The sequence below is a fragment of the Nelumbo nucifera genome, chromosome 2 (genome assembly GCF_055504915.1).
Source record: "Nelumbo nucifera cultivar China Antique chromosome 2, China Antique-T2T, whole genome shotgun sequence".
Classification (NCBI taxonomy): Eukaryota; Viridiplantae; Streptophyta; class Magnoliopsida; order Proteales; family Nelumbonaceae; genus Nelumbo; species Nelumbo nucifera.
Window position 1 is genome coordinate 31316207 of NC_142650.1, and position 11914 is coordinate 31328120.

The window sequence follows — 11914 nt, forward strand, 5'->3', positions numbered from 1 at the left end:
GGCTGCTCTCCTACTCTCCTCACCCTGCACTAGGGAGTAGACTGTGGCAAAAGAAACAATGTCTACACTCAAGATATGTTGTCGAGTAAAGTCAAATTCAGAGTTAAGCCTGCCAAAAAAATCAAAAACCCTGTTTTTCTCAACATATTTCCTATACTACTCCCCATCTTCTAGATCTTTCCACTTTAAGGCCTCCAAATGATCCATTTCTTCCCACAAGGACTGTAAGGAGGAGAAATGCATAGCTATAGTCCTATTCCCCTGATGCAAACTATAGCCTTCCCTATGGAGCTGATAAATCCGAGCAATGTTTTTGGCTTGAGAATAGGTAGTTGTGACCCTATCCCAAATATCCTTAGCAGTGGATAAGAACATATAGTTACGGGCTATATGTGGTTACATGGAGCAAACCAGCCATGACATTACCATCAAGTTGTCTTGCTCCCATTTAGCAAACTTTGGGTCTTCTAATTTAGGCTTGATTTCCTTTCCGGTGATAAAATCCATCTTACCTCTTCCTCCAATGGGGAGCTTAGCATATTGGGATCATTCCAAGATATTGGTTCCATCATTTTTCACAGTAGTTATTTTGCCACTAGAGGTATCCATGTTTCTTAGAAGCACTTCGAGAACCAAGTGAATATCTTTCGAAGCTTCCATTCCTTAACTAAGAATAATTTTAAGAGCCACAAAGATTTCATATGCACCACCGGCACACAACAAGGCCAAAGGAAGAGCCAACACATGGCTAAGAAGCAACAATAGCCCCAAGAATAGTCTAGGTGGCAAAATATAGGAAGAAGAAAAAACTCCAAAAAAATTCTAGGGTTTAGAAAATTATGGGATCACTTCCCGTCTTCCCAGAAATATAAAACGAGTCAAATAAAATTGGTTTGAAGGAGAAACACTCTAATAAAGACATTGAAACATCCTCAAACTCAAATCTAAATTTTTTATGAATTTTCTTTTGGAAAAAACCTAACAAATCACAGAGCTTTCGCATGGAGGTGAAATCTATACCAAAAAATCCCTAAATTCAGGGCGATTTGAACCCTGCCAATTTTAAGAATGGTTGTTGCCACTTGTATGGGCTTCTAGTGTCATTCGGTTGCAGTCTGACGTCAACAGGTTGCCTCTAGGGTAATGAAAACCAATAGAAGCCTACCCTGAATCCAAATGAGCTCTGATACCAAGTTGTTTAAGGTGAAGCCTGTAAACAACGGGGTAATAAAAAAATGGTTGTTGCCACTTGTATGGGCTTCTGATGTCATTCGGTTGCAGTCTGACGTCAGTAGGTTGCCTCTAGGGTAATGAAAACCAGCAGAAGCCTACCCTGAATCCAGATGAGCTCTGATACCAAGTTGTTTAAGGTGAAGCCTGTAAACAACGGGGGAATAAAAAAGAGAAAGGAGGAGAAGAAGAGAAATGTTACGAAGGTGTCTCTCGAGTTACTGTTCACACTAGACACTAAAAATTTATAATGTTGCTGAAAGTACAAGTTTGCCCTTACATGGGCAGAGGAAATAAAAAACCAAAAAAAAAAAAAACCCTTTCATCATATTGCATATTCTCAACAAACCCCATAGTACAAGGGGTTTTTATAATTTACCGTTAATTTTATGTACCATGCATGCAAATTTCCACATGTTAGATCCCATAAGGTAGAGAACTAGCTCTTGACCTTAGCCTAGAAATCGTAATCAAATGATATATAGCTAACCATATTTGTGCTATTGCTGATTTTGCTATTTATGCATAGTTTCGAAGGGATACAAATATATGTAGAGTGCAAAACTTTGTATTTTGTATTATTTGTACTTTAGATATCTATATTTCCAAATGGATGTAAGTTGGGCAAGAAGTTCTGTTTTATTGAAGAGAAAATGTAAAAAAGAAGTTTAAAATGTTATCACCACCACCACCACCACCACCACCATCATCATCATCATCATCATCATCATCATCATCATCATCATCCAAGCCTTATCGCAATTACATGGAGTCATCCACGTACATGATATGATCATCATAATCCATGACCTTGATAGTTTTCCAAAAGATTTAATGCCAAATTCACACAGGAAAAATTGTTATAGGCTTTTTTTTTATAAAACCAGGAAACACAAAACAGGGGGTAGGACGTCCTCAGAAATCAAAACAGCTAATTACACCTAAAGGTCTTGGCACGGAAGAACAATACATCGTTTGAGTGAACGAAGTTTGCCAACTAGTCCGTCGGAATGTTGCCTTTTCTGTATACTCCACTCTGCCTTCGAATCTCTCGATCAATGATCTTCAACCCTCTATGATTGACATCATTCTCCATGGGGGATCCACAAGCTTATTCAAATAGTCAATTACAAGTTTGGAATCACCCTTAATAGTAATATTCTTTTTTGGGAAGTTCAAAGCCACATTATGGGCTTCCCACGCAGCCCATGGCTCAGCCACATTGATAGTGGTTTCACCAACCCTATAAGCTTTGAGGTCTAGAATTTGGCCTAAGAAATTTCTAGCCACGCATGCAATGGTACACTTACCACTAATGTTGGAGGTATCAAAATTAATTTTAATTGAATCCATTGCAAGACTAGTGCACTTGATCGGAATAACGTTTTTCTCCTCACAAAAATTTGTATTATCCTCCATACATTTCTGTGTTTCCTCAAAAGCATGTCGAGCCCTCTCTATAATAATAGGAGGGGGCTAATCTTATTATTAAGCACATTCTTATTTCGATTTTTCCATAACTACTACAATAAGAAGGTAAACTTTTCCTTTTTGCAACAATCCTTACAATTTCCTCTCTCATTATTCAGATTACTTGTAAGTTGGAAAGACTCACTAGTGGTTAGCCAAACTTGTTTGGCTAGTGGGCATTTTAAAAATATGTGTTGGAAAGATCTCCGCATATATATGTTGCACGACCCATCTATGTTAAATCCTCTCGAGATTAACATCTTCTTCGAGGGGAGTTTTTTGTTGAGAAGAAGATACATGAACATTTTAAGTTTTAGGAGGATTTTTCATGCCCCAAATTTATTAATTGTATTCAGGCTTCTTGACGGATTACCATGCATTAAACAAGCTTCATTGTATGCCGATTTAAATCAAGAATTTTCCACTCGGATTGGGCCTTCAAATGAGTGTTTCCTCTTTATCTCCTGGAGGAATGAAAATAGATTTGATTTTTTCCCAAATAGTGGGGAACTTGGTTTTTAACCATATTTTATTTTGACCAATAACCTCACTGACTTTGAAGTAAATATTAGAAATTATCTCATTATCCACACACTTATACAAAGGATCTCCATTAGCCCATTTATCGAGCCAAAACCTTGTAACTTTGCCATTACCAATCAAAGTTCCTAAACCCCTCTTAATAAGGTCTCTAGAAGATAGAATCCCTTTCCAAGCCCATGACTGACCATTCTTGGGCTCCACCTCCCAAAAGCTTTGGTTGTACATAGAACCAGTGATGATAACAGTTATCTATGTTTGGTTCTATGGGGTTTAGTGGAAAGTCACAACTACATCAGTGCCATGAGGTGTTGAGAAAAACTTCAAATTCTTGTTTCTTCCAATGCTTCGCATTTATTGAAAGTAAAATGTTTATGTGACACACTTTAAAAAGTTGAGGTAGAAAATAAATTTATGGGATGTCACTTAAAAAGCATAACCAAACAATGAAATTAACAAACATTTAAAGTTAATCCTATCTCCAATAAACACCCCGTCAATAAACGCCGGAACCCAACGCATACAACATCACACCCATTAATTGATCGATAAAATACGTGGACGGTGGACCCTACGGCGATGGTTGCATTAAAAGACCGGTATGGAGCTAGCCTCATCAGTTCAAACAGATACTGCGTTAAGCTAATTCTATCTCACTTGAGTTGAAATCGAAATTTCCTTTTTTTTCTTTCATATCGAAATTTGCTTTTTTTTTTCTTTTATTTCTTATTTTACAGGCTATATCTGTTCATGGGGTGAAAAAAAAAGTTGCGGTCATTAAAAGACCAAAAATATAACTGAAATAACAAATGCCTGCTCCTTTTACGGAGAAACGAACATTTTTTTAAGCTGCATTTGCTTCTAGGTAAAACGGGCAACATTTTCAGACAGAAATGTTCTTTCATCTATTATTTCCGTCCCTTTTACAGCTAAAAAAACCTGTTGTTTCACTTTTACGCCTTCAATTTCCTTTGATGGAAACGTCAAGAAGGAAAACAATCCTGACTAAATAATACAGTACTCCTGGAGCTTCAGTATTGAGAGTTTCCAAGTGGAGGAATAAGCAAGATATTTGGCGCTCAACAGGAAGAAATCATTCTCTAATTCAAATCCCAAAAGAATAATTTTATACATATGTTTATTAAAAAATGCAAAAAAAAAAAAAGAATTCCTGTCAACTGTTACTGTCCAACATGAACCAAGACAAGTTGCATGGCTATACTCCCAAATTGCAGTTTTCACCTTCTTCTATAACAAAAAGGTATTAAATATACAGTTACATTTCAAAGTGTAATTACTCTTGACAAAAAATCCTGTGCAAATCCAATGAGTAAGCCCCAAAACCTTATGCAAGGATCCCCTATGGCAGGCTAAGCTGCTAATCCTCTGTAAGTTGGAATTTTCTGCAATTAAAGAACACAAGTTTATGTCAAGAAAATAAAGGGAAGCTGTCTATCTGCTCAAAGGTTCTAGCTCAACTTCCATTCCTTCGGAGGGACATGGTTCTTGTGTTCTGTCGTCGGAGCACAAAAGATCTATAGAATCATCTCGTTCATCAATGTTGTCCAACCCCAAGTTGCTTCTCAGAAAGCTTCTCTCTCTTTTTCTCTTTTCATTGTATTCCAAGTGCATAACCAGTAATGAACCCATCAAGAACCATATCATCATAACCCAGTTAAGTTCTCTAACATTCTGACCTCCGTATCTGTCTCCTAAATGCTTCATCCCACTAAGAAGCGCTGAAAAGCCAACTACTAAGGTACATCTCCCTGAAACGACATGTAAGTACTCCCACAGGATCCTAAGCGTACTTTTGGAGGAAACCACCTCTCCATTAGCAGTTACTTCTGGTCTTATAGATGCATTGAGGGGCTGAAGGAAAGCCAAAACTATAGCAGCAACTCCAAACTTGGCATGTACAGAGCCAAAGAAGAAACCCCGAAGCTCAGCAACAGCAAAAAGAACACCAAGTACAATTATGGCTAAACCTGAGTACTGTAAGTAGATATGAAGCTGGTACCATTCGTTACCCAAGTGTTTTAGGTACCTAGCTGCCAATATCCCACCTGGAAACATCATACCCCAAGCAACAAACATCATACAACCATGCACAGCTAAAACAGGGCGTAAGTCCTCTACTGCCTCAGCTAAGCCACTTATAAGCAGCACACGAACAGGTCTGCTGCTTGTAGTAGAATGCATGTTTGCCTCACTCAGACGATTCTCCGACCACCTAGCTCCCATGGCCCAAACAACTCTAAGAGGAGTTGTTGGGTCAATGATATTGTCGCATTCTGGCCTGCTACCTGGAACACATGAAGGATAATAGGGGCGGGTAAACTCAAAAGTGATAATACCATCCTCTGACTTGCATCTAATATGTGTCAAATTCTCTCTAGTTGGATGCACAGCGGCGGCCTCCTGCCCGTCGATCCAGTATGTGTTCACTCGACCTTTGCCAGTTTCATCAATCCAACCCACATAAGCAAAGCTATTCACCATCCCACTACCAAATGCTACTGCAAGATAACCACTTTTCTTCTCACCTCGAGCTGCTATGGATATTGACTTATCTGAAAGTGTCCAGAAAAGTGTAACTTGCTCATCATCCAGAACAACACTGTTGTTATACATATCAGAAAGACCTCCATCAACCAGCTGCACTTTCCAACCCATTTTCTGTCCATACAATGACTGATAATAAACCTCATCAGGTGTATTCCGAGCAGGAGCCCAAACCAAATCCATTGGACTAGCTGGGACTCCTTCAGCCTCTGGCCCTCCGGCATATATAGTTTCTGACATGTTTCTAAAGGTTGCATTCCCACCAACTGGATCCGAAGTTATGTAGAAAGCAACATCATGCCCAGCTTGTATTGAGAATTTTACTGGAACCCCTCGTTCCACTCTCAGCACTGGAGCCTCTCTCTCGTTGATATAAAGAACTTTTGATGGATTGGGTGGATTTGGGTAATGCAGTGCTGGACCAGCCACAACAACCAGTGTGGTCTTTTCATCTGCAAAAATAAGGTCTTCATCCTCCTTACCTTCTGCTTCTAATGGCCCTAAACAATCGTTTACGTGCTCTGAAACATTGAGGGTCAGATGCCCATGAGTCACAAGCGGAGGTCCACCATGGTTCTGGGGAAGGTAATATGGGCGGAGGACGTCAGGGGGCCTTATCAACCCTAGAGCCCATATGACGGTCATGTTCTTGGTATGATCCACAGGTAAGTCATACTTTATGTCAACAGATTGCAGAGGCCGCTGATAACGAATGAAGGATACTCCATCGATCCTGTGTCCATATACCAACCTGGTATTGTTCACCAGCCCAATGGGGTCAGATCCTTCGTAGATGGTATCAGGACAAACACCCTCGACTGAACCATCCTTGCTCAGCAAGCACTCACTGTATCTGGTAATGAAATAATCGTCAGCAAACGGCGTTCCTTCCTCTGTAAACCCAGTCACAGCGACATCAGCATGGAGCATCAACTCATTAGAAGAATTGGGATGTGCCCATCCAAATGCCATATAGTATTCGGATCCCTGAGCTGCCTCCAGGCCAATGTCGATCAAATCCGCCTCGAGGTTCAGTGTCCACCTGAGTCGGTAATTGTTGGCGAGGATCTTACAGTTATCGAACATCGTCGGTTGTTCGTAAAGCTGGCTATTCCCTCCACTAGAATTGTTCCCGATTGACGGGGACGGCAATGGCGCCGAATAAGAACCAGGGGCCGAAGAATTCAAAGGAGACGCCGAATTGTTTCTCATGTTTCCGAGAAGAACATGACCAAAATCAGACGCAGTTGGTTCGTCCCAAACAGCAATCACTTTGATCTGGTCCCACGTAACGTTGTTGAGACGAACAGAAAAGCTTTCGCCTTTATAAGTTCTGTTCAACTTCTCATCAGAAATCACGAACCCCGCCGTTAGATTCTCAAAAGCATCACCGAGGGCACCCCACCACTGAACGTCAGAACCCTCGATCATATCGAATTTGCTAACCCTGAAAGAACAATCGTCGATCACCTTAAACACCCCTCTCAACTGATGCTGCACCATAACGAATTCCGACTCAAAATCAACCAGAGAACTGTTTCTCGTGCAACCTCCCTCACCACCCGAATCCGCATCACAGAACACAAACAGGAAGAATAACAAAAATGACAGAAGCCATGCAGAAGCGCATTTACCCGCCATGAGAACTTTATCCGGGTGATTCAGATCTAAGCAATGCGGGTGACTTACGTATGGCCTTCCTTTTTTTTCTGGTTTGGTGCAATGTAAGAAAAGTTTGAAAATAATGCGGAGGGAAACAGAGCAGAGAAATACCTTTCGATCCGAGGAAGGTTACGGTTTGTGGAGGCTCCTCTGATCAATGTTGGTGAGGCGTTCGAGATGAAGCTGAAGAGGGCGAGTTGGAGGAACTCACTAAAGCGAGTCTCGAACTCGTCGTCGGTACGTGAACGACCGACGACGTTCACAGCTTATATCATCACGCCGTGCATTGTGCCCCGGAAAACGGGCATGGGACCATGGCCGTCAACGCGAGTGTTGTCACAACATATATACAGGTATTTTAATGCTGCAACGTCAATGAATTTTGATTTAAGTATTTAACACGTGTCACTACGACCCAGAACCCGAAAATGTCGGGCCATGACGGGTTTTGCTACTTGACCCACCCTCGTGTGGAAGCAGACATGGGAATGGCACTTTTGCCGGAATTTTTGGGTACTCGACCCGTTGTACGCGGGTCGGGTCGGTTGCAAGTTTTTTTCGTCAATGGAATCGACCTGATTTAGTTGGTGAACAGGGAATCGAAAATCTAAATCCACCCATTATCCAACAAAACCGATCCAAACATGAAGCATTGTTTTGGATAGGTTTCTTTTTCTCGACTTGAGGGATGACCATTAAAATAGCCAAGGATCACATTTTCCTAAGAAATTTAAAGATACAAGGAAAGAAACTTGAAAAGATAAAAAGTACGTAGAGTGAATTTCAACCACCCAAATATATCAATTTATATATTAAACCATAATCGGTTTGGTTTAAGTTTTGGTTTTCAAATTTATATATTGAAATGAACTGATAACTCGGATTGTATATTTTATTCACCCGAAACTGACCGATAACCTTGAAAAATCGACCAAATTAGATTGATATAGAGGTGTAAATCAGGTTGTGCTGCCTCTAGATCGGTAAGATTTTGGACTGGCCCGGCCTGGTACGGCACGACAGCCCACAGGCCGTGCCATGCTGGGCTTGGGGTTTAAAGTCCATGGACCGACATGGCACCACATGATCAAGCGGGTCATGCCGCCCGTGGCCCGCTTGTTGGCCCAGCCAGGCCCGGCCCATATATACTATTTGTATATTATATATACATAATATTTATATATATATTATATTTAAATTATAATTATATAATAATATATAGTATATAATATATTAATAAAATAAACAATTTTTTTTCAATTTTATTATACTAATTTATTTAATTATTGTATATAAGCAATTGTATACATCAAAATTCATATAAAATTAGAATTTTAAGTTTTTTTTCAATTTTTCAAATAAATAGGCAAAAATAGCTTTGACCCGGTCTATGGCCTGACTTGGGCCAAGGCTTGGCTCACGGGCTAGCCCGGCCCGGGGTACGGCACGAGCTAACCCTGCCCGGGGTACGGCATGGGCTTGCACGGGCCTAGGTCGTGTTGGGCCGACCTCCAAAATTTTCATCGGGGAGGGTGGGTGGCATGGCCCGTGACGGCCCGTAGACTAGCACGGCATGGCCCACACTTTACGCGGAACGCCTGTGAGCTATGTCATGCCGACCTGGCATGGCCCACTTTATGCCTCTAGATTGATACTATCTTTGTGAACAACCTTAGTTCCAATTCTATAGGATTCGTTTATCAAAACCCTATAGAGTTTGAGATAGGTTTGGGCTTTGACCTTGAGGTACCCATACCTGAGTCCAATTATATTTAACGGTAGCCTACTACGCCATTTCTATTTAAGAGGGGCATTACATTTTGCTTACTTGATGTAAAATCAGGTGCACTATTCAAAGTACGTACTAGAAAATGCCAATAATATAGCTAGTTAGAGAAATGTATTTAAATTTTATATATGCTTTCGATACAAATAGATACAATGGAAAAATTAGGTTACACATGGATATGTCATAAAAATTTAAATATATATTAAAAATATATGAATTATATATATATACAGCTCTAATAACTCTCATATATAAGAAATATGTATTTTAATAATTTATGACTTTATGTGAAGTATAATTTCACCGTAAAATGGGAAGTATAAATTATCAGAATATTCCAATGAAAAGTTAACATTAACAAATTAATATTTCTATTATAATCATGTAAAAGGTTAGAAAATTTAAAATACATAATGTTTAATAAATAATGGTGATACGTCATATTAGAAATATTAAATTCTCTTATGAAAATAATCATAAAAAAATCTCCTAAATGGATAATTGAAATTATATAGGCAAACCATGTAGAGCTAGTTTGATTATAGCTAAAGACCTCAGTATTTGCAAATGGATATAATATGATTGCTTATCAATGTTAGTTTACTGCTAAGATATTTTGAGTTGTTTTGTGGTTGAAATATTTATGTTTAAATTAAGTAACTTGGTTCAAATCCCTTTAGCAACATAAGTGTTTTATATAGAGCTTGTTTTAAAGAATTAGGTTTGGGAAGGGACGGGTTTGGGAAATTATGATGAAAAGCTAATGGGTTTAGGATCAAGTAAGCGGATTTGAGGAATGGAAAGGGCAATTTTCATGGGTACCATATCCATTGCCATTCTTAAGAAGACCTAGCAAAAAGTTGACCCAAAAAAAAGGCAAGGTCTCATACTCTCATATATATCTAGCTGTCTGGAATTAAGAATGACTTGGACTAAAAAATGAGGTTGAGTCTGGTTGGGTTATGGGTTAATTTGTTGACACGATTGTCAATTCTAATCGGGACTATTTATGTATTGTTAGAAGTTTTCATTATTTAAATACGTAGTATTTAGTCTTTATTCTTTATTTGTTTATTTGTTTATTTTTTGAATTTTCAAGTTTTTCTTTTAAATTTGAAATGTTTAGGTTAATTCCTTTAATTTTAGCACTTTTCATGTTTTTTTTTTAATTTTTAATTTTTCAAAAGTTTAGTTGTTTTAATGATTGACCCATATGGAGCAGAGCTACTTACGAGATATTTGAGCTCGGCTCGATTTCAACCGAGCTTTGAGCCGAGCTCGAGCCTAATAAAGTTTGACTCGCGAGGCTTGCAAGTCGAGCTCAAATAGCTACATATAATAATAATAATAATAATAATATATAAAAAATATTATATATAGAATATTTTATTTATATATATAATAATAACTAATTATTATAATATATACTTTTTTTATTTTTATAAAACACTTTTCTCAAGTCAAGCTTGAACCGAGCAAACCGAACTCAAACTTACGAGCTTTTGATTTGAACTGAATTTAAGCTCAAGGTTCTATCTTGAACCGAGCTCGGGCTCGAACTCGAGCCTCGTACTGCCTTGACGAATTCACCCCTACCCGAAACTTAACCCAACTTGAAATCAACCCGAAAGTGTGTTGACCTGACACAAACTTAACCCACCCAACCCGATTGCCAAGTTACGTGGAAGTGTCTTGGACAGATGTTTGGATCCAATATTGAGTAGTTTTCTTTTCACCCAAAAAACAAAATTGAATGGTTATGAAGTTGAAGCATGGGTGGTCATTTCTAGCCCAACCCAACCCACAATGTATAGGATAGGGGTGCTCTCACCTTGCAGGAAATGGAATCTATTTGTGCGAGTAGATTCCCACGTGAGAGCACCCCAGTAATTATTGTTATTAATTACAATAACAGTAATTACAGTTATTAATTACTGTTATTTATATTACTATTATAAATAACAGTAATTACTGTTATTAATTACTGTAATTTAATAATTACTGATTATTACAGTAATTTAATAAATATATAATTAGTGATTATGATTAATAATTACTGTTATTATAAATATTGTTAATAACTAGATATTTACTTTAAAATTATTAATACTGTTATTAAAAAAAATACTGTTAATAAATTACTGATTCTTACAGTAATTTAATAAATATATAATTAGTGATTATAATTAATAATTACTGTTATTATAAATATTGTTAATAATTAGATATTTACTTTAAAATTATTAATACTGTTATTAAAAAATTACTGTTAATAAATTACTGATCATTACAGTAATTTAATTAATATATAATTAGTGATTATAATTAATAATTACTGTTATTATAAATATTGTTAATAAATAGATATTTACTTTAAATTAAAATTATAAATATTGTTATTAATAAATACTAATAATAAATTTAGTAATTATTGTTATATTAAAAATAATTAAAAGTGTTATTAAAAGTATTGTTACTGATCATTTAATAAAATATTATAATTACTATTACTGATAAAATATTGTTAATTTAATTTAATTTTGATAATTATTAATTTAATGAATATTTTTAATAATTCCTATTCATAAATTTAATATTTATTGTTATATTAAAAATAACTAAATAATATTATTAAAACTATCATTAATGATTATTTAA

The 11914-nt window shown here is 37.2% G+C and overlaps 1 pseudogene across 1 annotated transcript; it reads right to left on the reverse strand.

Annotated features, from left to right (window-relative positions):
• Window positions 1-4311: 4311 nt before the first annotated feature.
• On the reverse strand, window positions 4312-7779 carry LOC104603418 (cytochrome b561, DM13 and DOMON domain-containing protein At5g54830 pseudogene; annotated as a pseudogene). Its single transcript, XR_016082753.1, has one exon. The product of XR_016082753.1 is annotated as a cytochrome b561, DM13 and DOMON domain-containing protein At5g54830 pseudogene (transcript).
• Between the last annotated feature and the right edge of the window lie 4135 nt (window positions 7780-11914).